This window comes from Nomascus leucogenys, chromosome 19 (genome assembly GCF_006542625.1).
Source record: "Nomascus leucogenys isolate Asia chromosome 19, Asia_NLE_v1, whole genome shotgun sequence".
Taxonomy (NCBI): domain Eukaryota; kingdom Metazoa; phylum Chordata; class Mammalia; order Primates; family Hylobatidae; genus Nomascus; species Nomascus leucogenys.
In genome coordinates, this window is record NC_044399.1 from 57,972,065 (window position 1) to 57,990,278 (window position 18,214).

General features: G+C 42.3%; 1 long non-coding RNA gene across 1 annotated transcript in view; it reads left to right on the forward strand.

Annotated features, from left to right (window-relative positions):
* The first annotated feature begins 11,663 nt into the window (after positions 1-11,663).
* Positions 11,664-18,214, forward strand: part of LOC100586921 — a 29,732-nt gene continuing 23,181 nt past the window's right edge. The window contains exon 1 of the long non-coding RNA XR_121500.3: positions 11,664-11,842. This is a non-coding gene — a long non-coding RNA (uncharacterized LOC100586921). The remainder of the gene's footprint in view (positions 11,843-18,214) is intronic.

Below are 18,214 nucleotides of genomic sequence, written 5' to 3' on the forward strand. Positions count from 1 at the left end.
ACTGAAACGGATACCAGGAAAAACTGGTGAAGGAAAGTATACAATATGTGAATATTTGTTTCAAATAAAACAGTGTACTGTAAATGTTTTGTTTCTTGTTGCTCTGTTTCTCCTGTAATATATCCAAGTCACATATAATTCACCTTTTCAGTTGGAGGTTTACCGCTAAATGGCTTAATTTCTTTTCTTTTTCTTTTTTTTTTTTGAGACAGAGCCTCACTCAGGTTGGAATACAGTGGCTCATTCACAGCTAATTGCAGCTTTGACGTCTCAGGCTCAAGCAATCCTTCTGCCTCAGCCTCCCTAGTAGCTGAGACCATAGGCACGTGCCACCATGCCCGGCTATTTTTTTTATTTTTAGTAGAGACAGGGTCTCGCTGTGTCAGGCTGGTCTCGAACTCCTGGGCTCAAGCAATCCTCCCACCTCGGCCTCCCAAAGTGCTGGGATTGAAGGCGTGAGCCACTGCACTTGGCCCTAAATGGTTTTTATGTCTCTGTTTCAATTGGGTTTTGGTAGATAAGACAAGGAAAGCATTACTTTTTTTATGTAGTTATAAAATGAGTAGCTTCTCATAATATATAAGACCACATTAAAATTAATAGCATATGTCTGTTAAAACTAAAGCCAAACTATTTGTGAGCTGTGAAATATATTCATCAGAGTTACATCCAACACCGATAGGTCTTTTATATAGGAAACACTGGTTAAATAGAATATTTATTAATTATTATTTAAATCTTGATTTAAACCAAATCCAGTCTATCATAATAAGTTCTTAATTGAAATGCTCTATGGTACTTGTTATTTAAGAAAACCTTACAGTGAATAGACCTCTGAAGCAAAAAGAATAATGAACCAATTAAGTATTTATGAAACACTAAGTGAGTTTGAGTCTGTGTTGAAGAAGGCATGACTTCCCACCTTTCAAGTTGTTTAATGACTATGTGGGAAAATGACCACAAAATGACTTGGATAGTGGGAAAAGCATTGGCTTGGAGGTGGGAGAACAAAGCAGCTGAATAACCTTAGACAATTCTATCTTTCTGAACCTTGGATTCATTACCTACAAAATGTACCCATTAATAAATGATCTCCAAGCTTCTTCCAGCTCAAACAAGTCTCTGATTCTAAGACATACAAATAAAACTCAAAATGTAACATAATATTGTACATGCCGTCCCCAGCTCAGGAACTGGACCAACTCCAAAGGGTCAATTGTTTGGAACATGGAATATATTTTCCCACAGAGACTGTGGTACAAATGGTGGTTAAACTCTCAGATCAGTCTGCAAAATCAATTTAGTCCTTAATGTAAATATAGAAGAGTGTCCATGGCAATATGGACTCTAGCCACCAATTATAACAGAGTTTATGGGGAAAATCTATTGAGGATTCCTATTTGGCATGGCAGAAAACATCTCTCAGTGTTTTCTACTACCCTGAGCAATAGGCGTGAAGACAATTCTAGTTCCAATTTACAGACAGACCTGGACCCTATATGGGAAACAAAGGCTGGGCTGGCAGCATGGAGGGCAAGGGATGCTCTGATATCTTTGAATCCTTGGGGGGCGGGGGGGAGTGGGGCAGGGCATGGTGGGCTGAGCACAGTTCATGACATCTTGGGGTTTGGTTGCCAGGAAGGAGCTGGTTCCCAAACCAAAGGATAGGGAATGTGAAGGCAGAAGGAAGAAAGGGAGTGAATATATTGTGCTGGGAACTTTTTTATAAAAAGATACAATTACTTTTAATCTCACTTTGCGATTGAGGAAGTTGTGATCCAGAACGGTTAAATTATGGCTGGGCTTGGTGACTCGTGTGTAATCCCAGCACTTTGGGAAGCCGAGGCAGAAGGCTTGCGTGAGCCCAGGAGTTCGAGACCAGTCTGGGCAACATAGCAAGACTTCATCTCTACTAACAAAATTCAAACTTGGCCAGTCCCTGTGGTGTGCACCTGTAGTCCTAGCTACTCTGGAGACTGAGGCAGGAGGATCCCTTGAGCACAGGAGGTTGAGGATGTGTTGAACTATGATCATGCTACTGTACTCCAGCCTGGGTGACAGAGCAATACCTGTCTCTAGAAAACAAAAACAAAGTTAAATTGCATTGATTTACTAGCAAAACTAGGACTTGAATCTCAATCTCTCCATCTCCTTCAGATTTTTACTCAAAAGCCTTCATACTGTGCAAGAGCCTACTCTTTTTGTCCCCTCTCCTTCCTGCACAAGAGCACCCTAGAACCCAGGGTCCCCATGCCCACTCTTATTCCTATTTTTCATTCTCTGCTTTTCAGGGCAACCTGCTCAGCGATGAGCACAGCATTTTTCTGTTTTGCCCCTGTGTGTTTTAATGGTGCAGTCAGCTCAAAGAATGACTTTATTGTTGCTAAAAAGAGGTTGCTCTTGCCCCTCATAGTCCAGTCCAGGTTTTAACAAACCACCCAGAGAATGTGATTGAGTGATCCCAAGTTCTAGGAACATTTGGGTACTTTTAGTAGTGACATTCCTATTAAGACAGAGCCCAACCTGGCTGGGAGATCCTATGTCCCCATGCCCAGGTGACAGGCATTACTCCTTTGTCAGAAAGGTTCCTGGCTGGAGGTTCATAAGTGTACCACATGCTGGGAATTTTTACTGACATGATCACAATTAATCCCTCAGAAAATCCTGTGAAGTAAGTAGTTTCCCTTTTATAGATGTGGGAATGAATCAAGACTCAGAGGCTTTGACTTGTCTTTAGGCACCAGGTCAGTCCAATTCTAAAGCCCTGGCTGGAATACCCAGGCAGTGTGATTTAGAGATGCTGGGCTAGTTAGGTGGTCTAGCTCTGGGACTCTGTTGTGAGAAAAAGTGAGTGGCAGTGGGGTAGGGCAGCGGATGTAACTTGATGGCAAGGATTGTTAACTTACAGCAGGCAAATGGATGAGGAGGAGCAGAATATGGGTGGTTCTGGCAGTGAGACAGAGTCTTCAGGAATGAGAAGGAGAGGTCATCCCCAGCTACCTCCAGGAGAAAGGGAATGCCTTCCCTGCACATCTGAGGGGGCTTCTTGGCCAGACAAACATTCACAATAAACAACTGTCTTTTGTCCACATTCCTTTTTTTAAAATGTTTATTTTCGGTTTGGTGGTACATGTGAAGGTTTGTTACGTAGATCAACACATGTCACCAGGGTTTGTTGTACATATATTACATCACCTAGGTATTAAGCTCAGTACCCAATAGTCCTCTTTTCTGCCTCTCTTCCTCCTCCCACCCTCCCGCCTCAAGTAGACCCTAGCGCTTGTTGTTTTCTTTTTTGTGTTCGTAAGTTCTTATCATTTAGCTCCCACTTATAAGTGAGAACATGTGATATTTGGTTTTCTGTTCCTGAATTAGTTTGCTAAGGATGATAGCCTCCAGCTCCATCCACGCATCCATGTTCCCTCAAAAGACATGATCTTGTTTTTTTGTTGTAGTTGTTAGTTTGTTTCTGAGTCAGAGTCTCCCTCTGTTGCTTAGGCTGGCGTGTAGTGCCACGATCTCCGCTCACCACCTCCTGGGTTCAAGTGATTCTCCTGCCTTGGCCTCCTGAGTAGCTGGGATTACAGGCATCTGCCACCACACCCGGCTAATTTTTGTGTTTTTAGTAGAGAGAAGGTTTCGCCATGTTGGCCAGGCTGGTCTCAAACTCCTGATTTAAGATGATCCACCTGCCTTGGCCTCCCAAAGTGCTGGGATTACAGGCGTGAACCACCGCACCTGGCTTGATCTTCTTCTTCTTTTATGGCTGCATAATATTCCATGGTGTATATGTACCACATTTTCTTTATCCAGTCTGTCATTGATGGGCATTTAGGTTGATTCCATGTCTTTGCTATTGTGAACAGTGCTGCAATAAACATTCACATGCCGATGTCTTTATGGTAGAATGCTTTATATTCTTCTGGGTATGTACTCAGTAATGGGATTACTGGATCTAATGGTAGTTCTGCTTTTAACTCTTTGAGGAATCACCATACTGCTTTCCACAATGGTTGAATAAATTTACACTCCCACCAACAGTGTTATAAGGGTTCCCTTTTCTGTGCAACCTCACCAGCATCTGTTATTTTTTGACTTTTTAGTAATAGCCATTCTGACGGGTGTGAGGTGGTATCTCACTGTGGTTTTGATTTGCATTTCCCCAATGATCAGTGATATTGAGCTTCTTCTCTTATGCTTCTTGGCCACATGTATGTCTTCTTTTGAGAAGTGTCTAGATGTTCATGTCCTTTGCACGCTTTTTAATGGGGTTGTTTTTCTCTTGTAAATTTAAGCTCCTTATAGATGCTGGATATTAGACCTTTATCAGATGCATAGTTTGCAAATATTTTCTCCCATTCTGCAGGTTGTCTGTTTACTCTGCTGATAGTTTCTTTTGTTGTGCAGAAGCTCTTAAGTTTGATTAGCTCTCATTTGCCGACTTTTGCTTTTGTCACGATTGCTTTTGGTGTCTTTGTCATGAAATATTCGCCCATTCCTATGTCCAGGATAATATTGCCTAGATTCTCTTCCAGGGTTTTTATAGTTTGGGGTTTTGCATTTAAGTCTTGAATCTGTCTTGAGTTGATTTTTGCATATGATGTAAGGAAAAGGTCCAGCTTCAGTCTTCTGCATATGGCTAGCCAGTTATCCCAGTACCATTTATTGAATAGGGAGTCTTTTCCCCATTGCTTGTTTTTGTCAGCTTTGTCAAAGATCAGATGGTTGTAGATGCGTGGCCTTATTTCTGGGCTCTCTGTTATTTTCTTTATTTATTTATTTATTTATTTATTTTTTTGAGACAGAGTCTCCCTCTGTCGCCCAGGCCAGAATGCAGTGGTACAATCTCTGCTCACTGCAACCTCCGCCTCCTGGGTTCAAGCGATTCTCCTGCATCAGCCTCCTGAGTAGCTGTAGCTGGGATTACAGGTGCATGCCACCACGCCCGGCTAATGTTTTTTGTATTTTTAGTAGAGATGGGGTTTCACCATGTTGGTCAGGCTGAAACTCGAAACTCAGTCTCAAACTCTTGACCTCGTGATCCACCCGCCTTGGCCTCCCAAAGCGCTGGATTACAGGCATGAGCCACCGCACCTGGCCTCTATTCTGTTCCATTGGTCTATGTGCCTGTTTTTGTACCAGTACCATGATCTTTTGGTCACTATAGCCTTGTAGCATAGTTTGAAACCAAATCCAGCAGCACATCAAAAAGCTAATCCACCATGATCAAGTAGGCTTCATCTCCAGGAAACAAGTTTGGTTCAACATATAAAAATCAATAAATGTGATTCATCACATAAACAGAACTAAAGACAAAACCACATGATTCTCTCAATAGATGCAGAAAAGGCTTTTGGTAAAATTTAACCTCACTTCATGTTAAAAACTCTCGATAAACTAGGTATTGAAGGAACCTCATACCTCAAAATAATAAGAGCCGTCTATGACAAACCCACAGCCAACATTATACTGAATAGACAAAAGCTGGAAGCATTCCGCCGAAAGCCGGCACAAGACAAGGATGGCCTCTCTCACCACTTCTATTCAACATAGTATTGGAAGTCCTAGCCAGAGCAATCAGGCGAGAGAAAGAAATAAAGGGTATCCCAATAGGAAGAGAGGAAGTCAAACTATCTCTGAACACAACATGATTCTATATCTACAAAGCCCCATAGTCTCAGCCTAAAAGCTCCTTCAGCTGATAAACAACTTCAGCAAAGTTGCAGGATAAAAAATCAATGTACAAAAATTACTAGCATTCCTATATACCAACAACAATCAAACTGAAAGCCAAATCAGAAAGGTAATCCCGTTCACAATCGCCACACAAAAAATAAAATACCTAAGAATGCAGCTAACCAGGGAGGTGAAAGATCTCTACAATGAGAATTACAAAACACTGCTCAAAGAAATCAGAGAAGACACAAACAAGTGGAAAAACATCCCATGCTCATGGATAGGAAGAACCAATATCATTGAAATGGCTATACTTGCCAAAACAATGTACAGATTCAATGCTATTTCCATCAAACTACCAACAATATTCTCCACAGGACTAGAAAAAAAATATTTAAAAATTTATATGGAACCTAAAAAGAATAGCCTAGGCAATCCTAAGCAAAAAACAAAGCTGGAGAAATTTTGTCCACATTTCTATGCCAGACCTGTATGACCAGTGCTCAGAGGTGTGGTTCAGATCCTAAGCTTTTTAGAATCCCAAAGAGGGGGAGGCAATGAGGCCAGGCAAAGTCTTAATAGCAGTGATGCCACTAAAGGATTTGAACTGGGTTGTGAAATATTATGGGATTTGGATTGGTGGCTTTCTTAATATACAATACTTGTATATTTATGGAGTATGTGTGATATTTTGATACATGAATACAATGTGTGATGATCAAGCCAGGGTGTTTAGGATATATATCACCTGAAACCTTATCATTTCTTTGTGTTGGGAACATTTCAAATCTTCTCCTCTAGCTATTTTGAAGTGTATAGTATATTGTTGTTAACTATAGTCATTTACTGTGCTATTGAACACTACAACTTATTCCTTCTAACTGTGCATTTGTACCCATTAACCAACTTCTCTTCACCACCATCCCCTCAACCCTTTCTAGCCTCTAGCTACCATAATTCTACTCTCTGCCTCCCTGAGATCAACTTTTTTAGCTCCCACGTATGAGTGAGAACATTCAATATTTGTCCTTCTGTCTTCTGGCTTAGTTCACTTAACATAATGACCTATAGTTTCATCTGTGTTTCCACAAATGACCATATTTCATTCTTTTTTATGGCTGAATAGTATTCCTTTGCAGAATATATACCACATTTTCTTTTTCCATTCATCCATTGATGGACTAGATAAGTGATTTTTGATTGAAGTAGCTGCATGTTTGCTGTCAGAATCACCTAGGAAACTTTTTCAAAATATCAATGTTTAATTTCTCCTCCTTCCCCAAGAGCATCATAACTATTTCTCAGCATTGGGAGTGGAGGACAATATATTTTGTAAAAATATTCAAGGGAATTCTGATAGGGACCCATTCATCCCTCAGGCCTTTTCACTGATAAAGAGTTCAAAAAATAAAAGATGTGAAAGAGACTGATTCAGCTAGAAGAGATAGGGGAGGGCTCTTCATGTGAAGGGATTGTGAAAGAGAGGAGACTGGGGTCCCTGGAGCAGAGGGTGCATCACAGGAAGTGGTAGGAAATAGGGTGGGGTAATTAAGATGAGGAAGTCAGGAAGAAATTGGAATGCTAGGTCAGAGAGTTTAATCCAGATGTTGTTTGAAATAAGAAATTATTCGTGCATTCATTTGTTCAATAAATATTTATGAGCACCTACTCTGTGCCAGGCACTGTGTCATGTGCTGGGGAGACAGTGGAGAATGAAATAAAGCTCTTTCCCTCGTAAAACTTATATTCTGGTAGGAGGGGAGAAGTGACCAATCCATCCCAGTTTGCCTGGGACATTCCTGCTTTTAGCACTCAAATTCTGCCCAGGAACCTCCTGGATAAACCAGAATGGTTGGTTCTCTAGGAGATAAGACTCTGTGTGTGTGTGTGTGTGTGTGTGTGTGTGTAGTGCTAAAGGCTAGGAAGAAAAATGAAGCAGGGTAAGAGGTTGGGATAAAGAAGAATGCTGCTTTAGACAGGGTTGTCCTGGAAAATCTCTCTGAGGAAGTGACACATGAGCAGCAATCTGGCTGGGCACAGTGGCTCACACCTGTAATCCCAGCACTTTGGGAGGCAAGGCAGGTGGATCACTTGAGGTCAGGAGTTCACGACCAGCCTGGCCAACATGGTGAAACCCTGTCTCTACTAAAAATACAAAAATTGGTGGAGTAAGGCGGTGGGCACCTTTAGTCCCAGCTACTCGGGAGGCGGAGGCAGGAGAATCGCTGGAACCTGGGAAGTGGAGGTTGCAGTGAGCCAGATCACGCCATGGCACTCCAGCCTGGGCAACAGAGCAAGACTCCATCTGAAAATAAATAAATAAGTAAATAAATAAGTGGCAATCTGCAAAAAAATCAGAATGTGGGCCATGTAAATATCTGAGAGTGGGTTCAGGAGGGGGGTGATTATTTCCAGCAAAAATAACTACCTTGTGAAGATCCCCAGCTGGAAACATGCTTGGCATAGATGAAGAACAGCAATTAGCTAGAAAGGTTGGAGAAATAGAAGAGGTCAGAAGTAGAGAAGGGCCAGATGGAGCGAGCTGTGTCAAGGACACTGGATTACACTCAGAGTGTGTTAGGAGCCACAAGAAGGTTGAGAGCAGAAGGTGATGGAAACGAGTGGAAGCAGCAAGACCACTTAGGAAGCCAATGTCTTAGAAAATCCTAAAGAATCCCTTCTCAATATGCTTCATCAGAGAAACAGCAGAATGAGCGAAGAACAGTACATTCTTTGCCTGGTATCAGACCAGGTTTGGTGGGAATGGGCTGACCCAGGCTACTCCACAGTGATGGGAATGGAGAAGAGGAAGCATCTAGAGTTGCCTTTGAGCTGGGATTGCCGGAAGTTGGTGGCCCAGGATTCACAGGGGGACAAAGGAGAATGATGAGTCCAAGATGATTCCAAGATATCTTTCCTTGTTAGTTTTTCAAATTTGAGATTCTCCTTCAATTTTCACAATCCAAACTTCATGGAATAAATGAATGTGGTCTACTCTTTCCCACTAAAATGGAGAAGACTCCAGACCAGGCGTGGCGGTTCACACTTGTAATCCCAGCACTTTGGGAGGCTGAGGTGAGTAGATCACCTGAGGTCAGGACTTCGAGACCAGCCCGGCCAACATGCTGAAACCTGATCTCTACTAAAAATGCAAAAATTAGCTGGGCATGGTGGCAGGCATCTGTAATCCCAGCTACTGGGGAGGCTGAGGCAGGAGAATCGTTCGAATCCAGAAGGTGGAGGTTACAGTGAGCCAAAGTCATGCCACTGCACTCCAGCCTGGGCAACAGAGTGAGACTCCATCTCAAAAAAAAAAAAAACCAACAACAACAAAGAACAAAAACAAACCAACCCCCCCAAAACCCCCAAATTGACAAGTTGACTCTTAAATGTATATAGAACCGCAAAAGATCTAAAATAGACAAGACCATCTTGAAGAGAAAGAACAAAGTTGGTGGATTATACTATCAGATTTTAAAATTTAATATGAAATTACAGTAATTAAGACAGTGTGATATTAGTACAAGAACAGACAGATCAATAGAAGAGAGTATAGAGTTCAGAAACAGACTCATATATATAGTGGGGAAAAGATGGTCTTTTCAATAAATGATTCTGGAGTAATTGGATAGTCCTATAAAAAAATAATGAGCTTTGGCCTTTTTCCATACCATATGTGAAAAATTAACTTGAGATGGATCATAGACCTAAATGGCAAAACAATAAAGCTTCTGAAGAATACATGGAAGAATATCTTCATGACTTTACGGCAGTCAAAGATTTCTTTTTTCTTTTTTTTTTTGAGATGGAGTCTCTATTGCCCAGGATGGAGTGCAGTGATGTGATCTCGGCTCACTGCAACCTCCGCCTCCCAGGTTCCAGCGATTCTCCTGCCTCAGCCTCCTGGGCAGTTGGGATTACAGGCACCTGCCACCACACCTGGCTAATTTTTGTATTTTTAGTAGAGACGGGGTTTCACCATGTTGGCCAGGCTGGTTTTGAACTCCTGACCTCAAATGATCTGCCTGCCTCAGCATCCCAAAGTGCTAGGATTACAGGCATGAGCCACTGCACCCAGCCAGATTTCTTAAACAAAATACAAAAAAAAAAAAACCCAAAAAAACCATAAGAGGTAAGATTGATAATTGGATTCATTAAAACTAAGAACTTTTGTGAAAGGGCAGGTCACAAACTGAGGGAAGGTATTTGCAATCTACCTCTCTCTTTCTCTCTCCAGTGAAGAATTCAAATTCTGTAAACCAATAAGGAAAAGACAGACAACCCAATTATAAAATGGGCAAAACACTTGAACAAGCATTTCACAGAAGAGGATGTCCAAATATCTAGTAAGTATGTGAAAAAGGTACTTAAGACATCATTAGTCACCAGGCAAATGCAAATGCAAATCACAATGAGATACCAACCCACACTCTCCAGAATGGCTAAAATTAAAAAGACTGACGATATCAAGTGTTGGTGAGGATATAGAGCAATTAGAACTTCCACACATTGCTGGTGGGACTGTAAAATGGTGCAACCACTTTGGAAAACTGGCACATCTGTGAAAGCTAGATCTAAGCCTTCTCTATGGTTTAGCACTTCCACTCCTAGGTATATACCCCCCAAAATGAATGCATATGACCATTAAAAGATGTGGACAAAATGTTCATGACAGTTTTATTTTTAATAACCAAAATTTGGAAATAAGCCAAATAACTCTCAGTGGAGAACTAATAAATAATTTATAGTGTATTCATGTGGTAGAATTTTACACAGTACAAACAGACAAGAAACCATCCACCACTACATGTAACAACATGGATAAACCCCACAGACATGAGTGAACAAAGACAGACTTAAAAAGTATATATGGGTTGGGAACGGTGGCTTGCATCTGTAATCCTGTACTTTGGGAGGCCAAGGCGGGAGATTTGCTTAAGCCCAGGAGTTCAAGACAAGCCTGGACAACATTGCGAGACCCCATCTATACAAAAAATAAAATAAAAAATTTAGCCAGGCATGTTGGCATGTACCTATGGTCCCAGCTACCCAAACCAGGGAGGTCAAAGCTGCAGTGAGCTGTGATCATGCCACTGCATTCCAGCCTGGACAATAGAGTGAGACCCTTTTTCAAAAAAAAAGTACATATGATTTCATTTTTATGAAATTCAAAATACATAAAACTAATCAAAAGTGATATAAGTCAGAATAGGGTTTATCTCTGGGTCACAGGGATATTGGCTGGGAAGGGACGAATGAGAACTTTTTGGAGTGCTGGAATGTCCTATTTTTCTTTTTGTCTTTTTGTTTGTTTGTTTTGTTTTGTTTTGTTTTAAGATATGATCTTGCTCTGTCACCCAGGCTGAAGGGAAGTGGCGTGAACATGGCTCACTGCAACCTCCACCTCCTGGACTTAAGTGATCTTCCCACCTCAGCCTCCTAAGTAGCTGGGACCATAGGTGTGTGCCACCATGCCCGGCTAATTTTTAAATTTTTTGTAGAGATGGTGTCCCACTATGTGGAGTCTTCTTCATATTGATCAACGTGGCAGTTAAAAAAGAATATACTTACATAAAAGTGTACCAAAATGTATATTTAAGATTGGTGCACATTGCTATATATATTATACCTTGATAAAGAGTATTACAGAAAATTTTAATTTTCTTCTTTTTGCTGTTTTCTAAGTGGTCACACCTTTTTCTCGGCTATATTTCCAAAAGTCTAAACCGAAGAGATAAATTACAATGAGAAGAAAAACAATAAAGGTTATTATTTTTAAAACACTAGAGCTGAATCTCAGCTACCTATCTAGATCCCTTGGCCTGAGCCCTGGACCCAGCTAAAAATAGTTCAGAGCCTTGCCAGCTGGGAGCTGGGCTATGTTTAGCAGAAATTGGCACACGAGTGAAATGGGGTGGAGCCAAGTAGACAATTTGGATCCGGTAGGCATAGCTCTCCCACAGGAGACTGTTTAGGTCATGCCTGGCATCAGTAACTCAGGCTGTTTCCCACACTACAGGCCAGCACTGTGGGCTCTCAGTTTATTGGGAAATGGAAATAAGAGGGAAGGACAAAAGTCCACTGGGAAGCAGACTGGACAGAAAGGAACTCTGAGCAGCTAAACTCTGACTAATCCCGGGGTATACCTGCGTTTTCTCTTCACCAGGTTAGACTTTTAATTTTTGATTTGGTAAATTTGGATTCCTTTTTCAACAACTCATGTAAAAATGTTATGTTTATGTTTGGGGAGGCTGGGTGCGGTGGTTCATGCCTGTAATCTCAGCACTTTGGGAGGCCGAGACAGGTGGATTGTTTGAGGTCAGGAGTTCAAGACCAACCTGGCCAACATGGCGAAACACTGTCTCTACTAAAAATACAAAAATTAGCCGGCTGTGGTGGCACACACCTTTAATTCCAGCTACTCAGGAGGCTGAGGCAGGAGAATCTATTGGACCTGGGAGGCAGAGGTTGCAGTGAGCATAGATCCTGCCACTGCACTCCAGCCTGGGCAGCAGAGCAAGACTGTAAAAAAAAAAAAAAAAAAGTTATATTTATATTTGGGGAAAGCAGGTGCAGAATTATTTAGATTGCAACCATAAAAAGTTCCCTGGGTGGTTTTGCTGCCAAATCAGCTTAACCTGGGAGATTCACTTCAGGTAACCTCCTCCTCCTTTACTGTGATCATCCAAAAGGCAGGGATGGCTAGTATAATTACCCACATCACAGGGACGCCTAGAGGCTTAATTAATGTTCATAACCCACTTTGAAGTATCCAGATGAAGAGACAGTTGACAGAAATGGTGGTGTTCTAAGTTCTACTTACAAACTCTGGCAAGTTATAAAGCAAATTTTGAAGTTGTTTTTGGTACTCTACTTCCAAATATACTAGCATGGCAACCCCAAGATCCCCCCGATTTAGTTAGAATCACTGCCACTCAGACAATTTAGAGGACTCTATTTCTACATTTTGTTCACTTTAATTTTTTAAAATTTTAAAATTTTTTATTTTTTTATTTTTTATTTTTTTTGAGACAGAGTCTTGCTTTGTCGCCCACGCTGGAGTGCAGTAGTGCAATCTCAGCTTACTACAACCTATGCCTCCCAGGTTCAAGTGATTCTCCCACCTCAGTTTCCCGAGTAGCCAGGATTACAGGCATGCGCCACCATGCCCGGCTAATTTTTTTGTATTTTTAGTAGAGATGGGGTTTTGCCATGTTGCCCAGGCTAGTCTCAAACTCCTGACCTCAGGCAATTCGTCCGCCTTGGCCTCCCAAATTGCTGGGATTATAGGCGTAAACCACTGCACCCAGCCATTTTGTTCATTGTTAAAAGGAAGATATGAATATGAGGTGATTTATAACAAGTGGCATTTGGAAGAATGACACTAAACAAGTTGGTATGTTGCTATTGTCAGCAAGTAGAGAACTTTTAGCCCACAACTAAGATGCAAAACAACTTTCAAGATAGGGAAAAAGTGTGCCAAACTCTGAGATCAAATGTAAGCCTTAAGCCAAACACTATGAATAACATTAGAAACTTTTTTTTCTTTATCGACAGGGTCTCGCTTTGTTGCCCAGGCTGGAGTACAGTGGTGTGATCATAGCTCACTCCAGGCTTGAATTACTGGGCTCAGGCAATCCTCTCACCTCAGCCTCCCAAGCAGTTAGGACTATAGGCACATGCACCACACCTAACTTTTAAAAATATTTTGGACAGATGAGGTCTTGCTATGTTGCCCAGGCTGGTCTCAAACCTCTGGCCTTAAGTGGTCCTCCTGCCTCAGCCTTCCAAAGCACTGGGATTGCAAGTATGAACCACAATGTCTGGACTGGAAACCTTTCTAAAATAAATCTATCCTAATTCATAATTTGGAGATGGCTTAGGATATTATCTTTTCCATTCTTGAGAAGGAGAAACCCTGAAATATTGTCAATAAAAACCAATCTGGGAGATGGCACTAAGATTCTGTCAAGGGTGTAGTCTCCCTTTATGTAGTAACCGATGCATTAGGTTTTGCCTGATTAAAAAAAAATCAAGTCTGTGAGCAAACAAAAATGTGGTGGGCTGAATAATGAAAATGAAAATGTTGGGCCGGGCATGGTGGCTCACGCCTGTATTCCCAGCACTTTGGGAGGCCAAGGCGGGGGAGTCACCTGAGGCCAGGAGTTTGAGACCAGCCTGGCCAACATGATGAAACACCGTCTCTACTAAAAATAACAAAAATCAGCCAGGCATGGTGGCACGTGCCTCTAGTTCCAGCTACTTAGGAGGCTGAGGCAGGAGAATCGCTTGAACCAGGAAGGCAGAGATTGCAGTGAGCTGAGATGGCGCCACTGCACTCCAGCTTGGGCAACAGAACGAGACTTCATCTCAAAAAAAAAAAAAAAAAAATGATGCTAATGGTGAAAATACTAATAGCCATCGTGTATTGAGGGCTTACTAGGTGGTAGACACTGTTCTAAGAGCTTTATATGTCTTGACTCATCTGATCCCACCAATAACCGTAGAAAATAAAACCTACTATTATCCTTATTTTATGGACAAAGAAATTGAGACTTAGAGAAGTTAAGTAACTAACTTGCTTACGGTTATACAGCTTACCAGCTAGCAGTGGTTTTCAAAACACTAGTGTGCATTACACTTCTCCAGAAAGCTAGTTAAAATTCATATCTTAGCTCAAGACCAGACATCCTGATTAGAGGTGTGAGATGGGGTCTAGAAAAGTGTATTTTGGCTGGGCGCGGTGGCTCATGCCTGTAATCCCAGCACTTTGGGAGGCCAAGGCAGGCAGATCACGAGGTCAGGAGATTGAGACCATCCTGACCAACATGGTGAAACCCCTTCTATACAAAAATACAAAAATTAGCTGGGTGTGGTGGTGCGTGCCTGTAGTCCCAGCTACTCAGGAGGCTGAGGCAGGAGAATCCCTTGAACCAGGGAGGTGGAGGTGGCAGTGAGCCAAGATCGTGCCACTGGACTCCAGCCTGGTGATACAGCGAGACTCTGTCTCAAAAAAAAAGAAAAAGAAAAAGAAAAATGCATGCATTTTTAATAAATCCCTGGCATCCTGGTCAACATAGGGAAACTCTGTCTCTACAAAAAGTTAAAAAATTATCTGAGCCTGGTGGCACATGCCTGTAGTCTCAGCTACTCAGGAGGCTGAGGCAGGAGGGTCACTTGAGCCTGGGAGGCTTAGGCTGCAGTGAGCTGTGATCATGCCATTGCACTCCAGCCTGGGAGATAGAGTGAGATCCTGTCTCCAAAAATTAAAAATAAATCCCTGGGAACAGGTGTGGTGGCTCACGCCTATAATCCCAGAACTTTGGGAGGCTGAGGTAGGAGGATCACTTGAGGCCAGGAATTTGAGACCAGCCTGGGCAAAATGGTGAGACCTTGTGTCTACAAAAAGTTTAAAAATTAGCCAGATGCAGTGGCACGTGCCTGTGGTCCCAGTTCCTTGGGAGGCTGAAATGGGAGGATTGCTTGAGCCCACGAGTTCGAGGTGGCAGTGAGCTATGATTGTACCACTGCACTCCAGTCTGGGTGATAAAACAAGACCCATTCTTTAAGGAAAAACAATAAACAAAAATAAGAATAAAATAAATCCCCAAGGCAAATCAACTGTAGGAGGCCATTAGACCACTCTTTGGGAAGTAGTGGCCTAGACCTAGGAAAAGGAGAGGCTAGGAGTTGAAATTTTCCAGTGTTTCTCCAGCATTGATTGGCCTTCCCTGTCCAGCCACATAGCAGGTCATCGGCCTAGCTGGGACTGTATGTCCTTGTAGTGAAAAAAGGCTCTATCAGGCTTCCAATGCTTAATGAAAATAGCCTTTCTTTCTTTTTCTCTTTTTTTTTGAGACGGAGTCTCACTCTTGTTGCCCAGGCTGGAGTACAATGGTGTGATCTCAGCTCACTGCAACCTCCGCCTCCCAGGTTCAAATGATTCTCCTGCCTCAGCCTCCCTAGTAGTTGGGATTACAGGCATCCACCACCATGCCCAGCTAATTTTTTGTATTTTTAGTAGAGAGGGGGTTTCACTATGTTTGCCAGGCTGGTCCCGAACTCCTGACCTCAGATGATCCACCCACCTCAGCCTCCCAAAGTGCTGGGATTGCAGGCATGAGCCACTGTGCCTGGCTGAAAATAGCCTTTCAAAACATCCAACTTGATTTGTTCAGCTTCCATATATAACATTTAACCTTCTGATTTTAATATGGTTTCTTAAATGGATTTTTCCTACCAGGAAGAGCATGTGCTGACCAACAGACATGAATTTCAGCCTGGTAGTTATAACATTACAAATAATGAATAAATGGCATTGTATTTTATTAATCAGTCTATTATAACTCTGATTAATATAAATAATTCCTCAGAGCCAGCTCTCTTTTAAATAAATGGAGAACAATGAGTTTTATGAATTTGCAATCTTCGGGCCCAGCACACATTTTGAGGCCTCATTTATGCTTTCCTTAGTATATCCACATCACTAAGCTGGGAGGCACATTTTGAGACCCAGAATCCTGACACCTCCATGCCTTCAAAAGGGTAAGTTTATCAAGTTTAATAAAACAATTCATAAAACATCACTCACCTGGGTCCTCCTCCTCCACCTGTGACTTTCAAACACCTGTGACCTCTGAGCTATTGAGGGGCATGGTGATACATTTTTAACATCTTTGCCCTTTTGCTCTTTTCAAATGACACTTGTGGCTGAGTGTGGTGGCTCATACCTGTAATCCCAGCACTTTAGGAGGTCGAGGCAGGGAGATAACATGAGGCCAGGAGTTCAAAACTAGCCTGGCCAACATGGCGAAACCCTGTCTCTACTAAAAATACAAAAATTAGCTGGGTGTGGTGGCACATGCCTGCAATCCATGCTACTTGGGTGGCTGAGGCAGGAGAATCACTTGAATCCAGAAGGCAGAGGTTGCAGTGAGCTGAGATCACACCATTACACTCCATCCTGGGTGACAGAGTAAGACCCTGCCTTAAAAAAAAAAAAGCTACTAATCTGATTTGGCATGAGGTATAACCTAGAAAATCTGGAAAAGACACACAAATGAACTTTGCCAGAAACAAAGCTGTGGAGACTAAACCAATCCATATTACACACCTAACTTTCCTCATTATATATTTTTTTGCAAGGGAAAAAAAATGAGGCAGGGGTAAAGCAATGACAATTTCCACGGTCTCTGTAAATGAGGAAATTGTCAAAGGTATTTGCCACTGATACACTCCACATCCTGTGCTTTTTCTTTTTCTTTTCCTTTTTTTTTTTTTTTTTGAGACAGGAGTCCTGCTCTATTGCCCAGATTAGAGTGCAGTGGCATGATCACAGTTCACTGCAGCCTCGACTGCCTGGGCTCAAGTGATCCTCTTGTCTCCTAAGTAGCTGGGACCACAGATGCGTGCCAGCTAATTTTTAAATTTTTTTTGTAGATACTGAGGTCTCCCTGTATTGCCTGGGCTGGTCTCAAACCCCTGGCCTCCAGCGATCCTTCCACCTCAGCCTCCCAAAGTGCTGGAATTATAGGTTTGAGCCACTGTACCCAGTTTCTTCTGTGTTCTTGATGGAAAACTTATTATTACTGCTACTCTCCTCCTTGCCTATCAGCCATACTCTAGCTGCATTAGCTTTCTTTCTATTCCCAGCACTCCCCAAACCTGTTCTTCCTTTTGGGTCTTTGGGGCCTTGCTCTAGCTGTAATGTTCTTTATCCTTAGATTCCCATGATTGTCTCCTTCTTGTCCTTAAGTCTCAGCTAAAATGTTATCCTGCAGAAAGGCCTTCACTGATGATCCCATCTAAAGTAATCACTCTGTTATACCATTCAGTTTTATTCTCTGCATAGCATTTACCCATTGCTGATATTTTTCTTATTTTTCTTTTCTTTTTTTTTTTTTTAAATAATCTATCTCCTGTCAACTAGAATGTAAGCCCTCATAGGGCAGGACTCTTTTTGTTTGTTTGTTTGTTTGTTTGTTTATTTGTTTTGAGACAGAGTCTCACTCTGTCGCCCAGGCTGGAGTGCAGTGGCGCGATCTCGGCTCACTGCAAGCTCCACCTCCCAGGTTCACGCCATTCTCCTGCCTCAGCCTGCCGAGTAGCTGGGGCTACAGGCACCCGCCACCACGCCCGGCTAATTTTTTTTTGTATTTTTAGTAGAGACGGGGTTTCACTGTGTTAGCCAGGATGGCCTTAATCTCCTGACCTCGTGATCCACCTGCCTCGGCCTCCCAAAGTGCTGGGATTACAGGCATGAGCCACCGTGCCCGGCCAGGGCAGGACTCTTTTATTACACTGTATCTTCATTATTATATCTACAGTGCCAAAAACTATCCCTAACACAGGGGAGATGCTCTATGCATGTTTGGAGAGGAGGGAGGAAAGAAGGGAGGGAGGGAGAGAGGGAAGAAGGAAGGAAGGTGGGAAGAAAGGAAAGAGGAAGACAATTGGGAAGGACGTTTCTGACCTGAGGCTGATTGTTGGAGGCATCCAACTGGTTATTATTTTGCTTAACAGCAAAATATTTTTATCC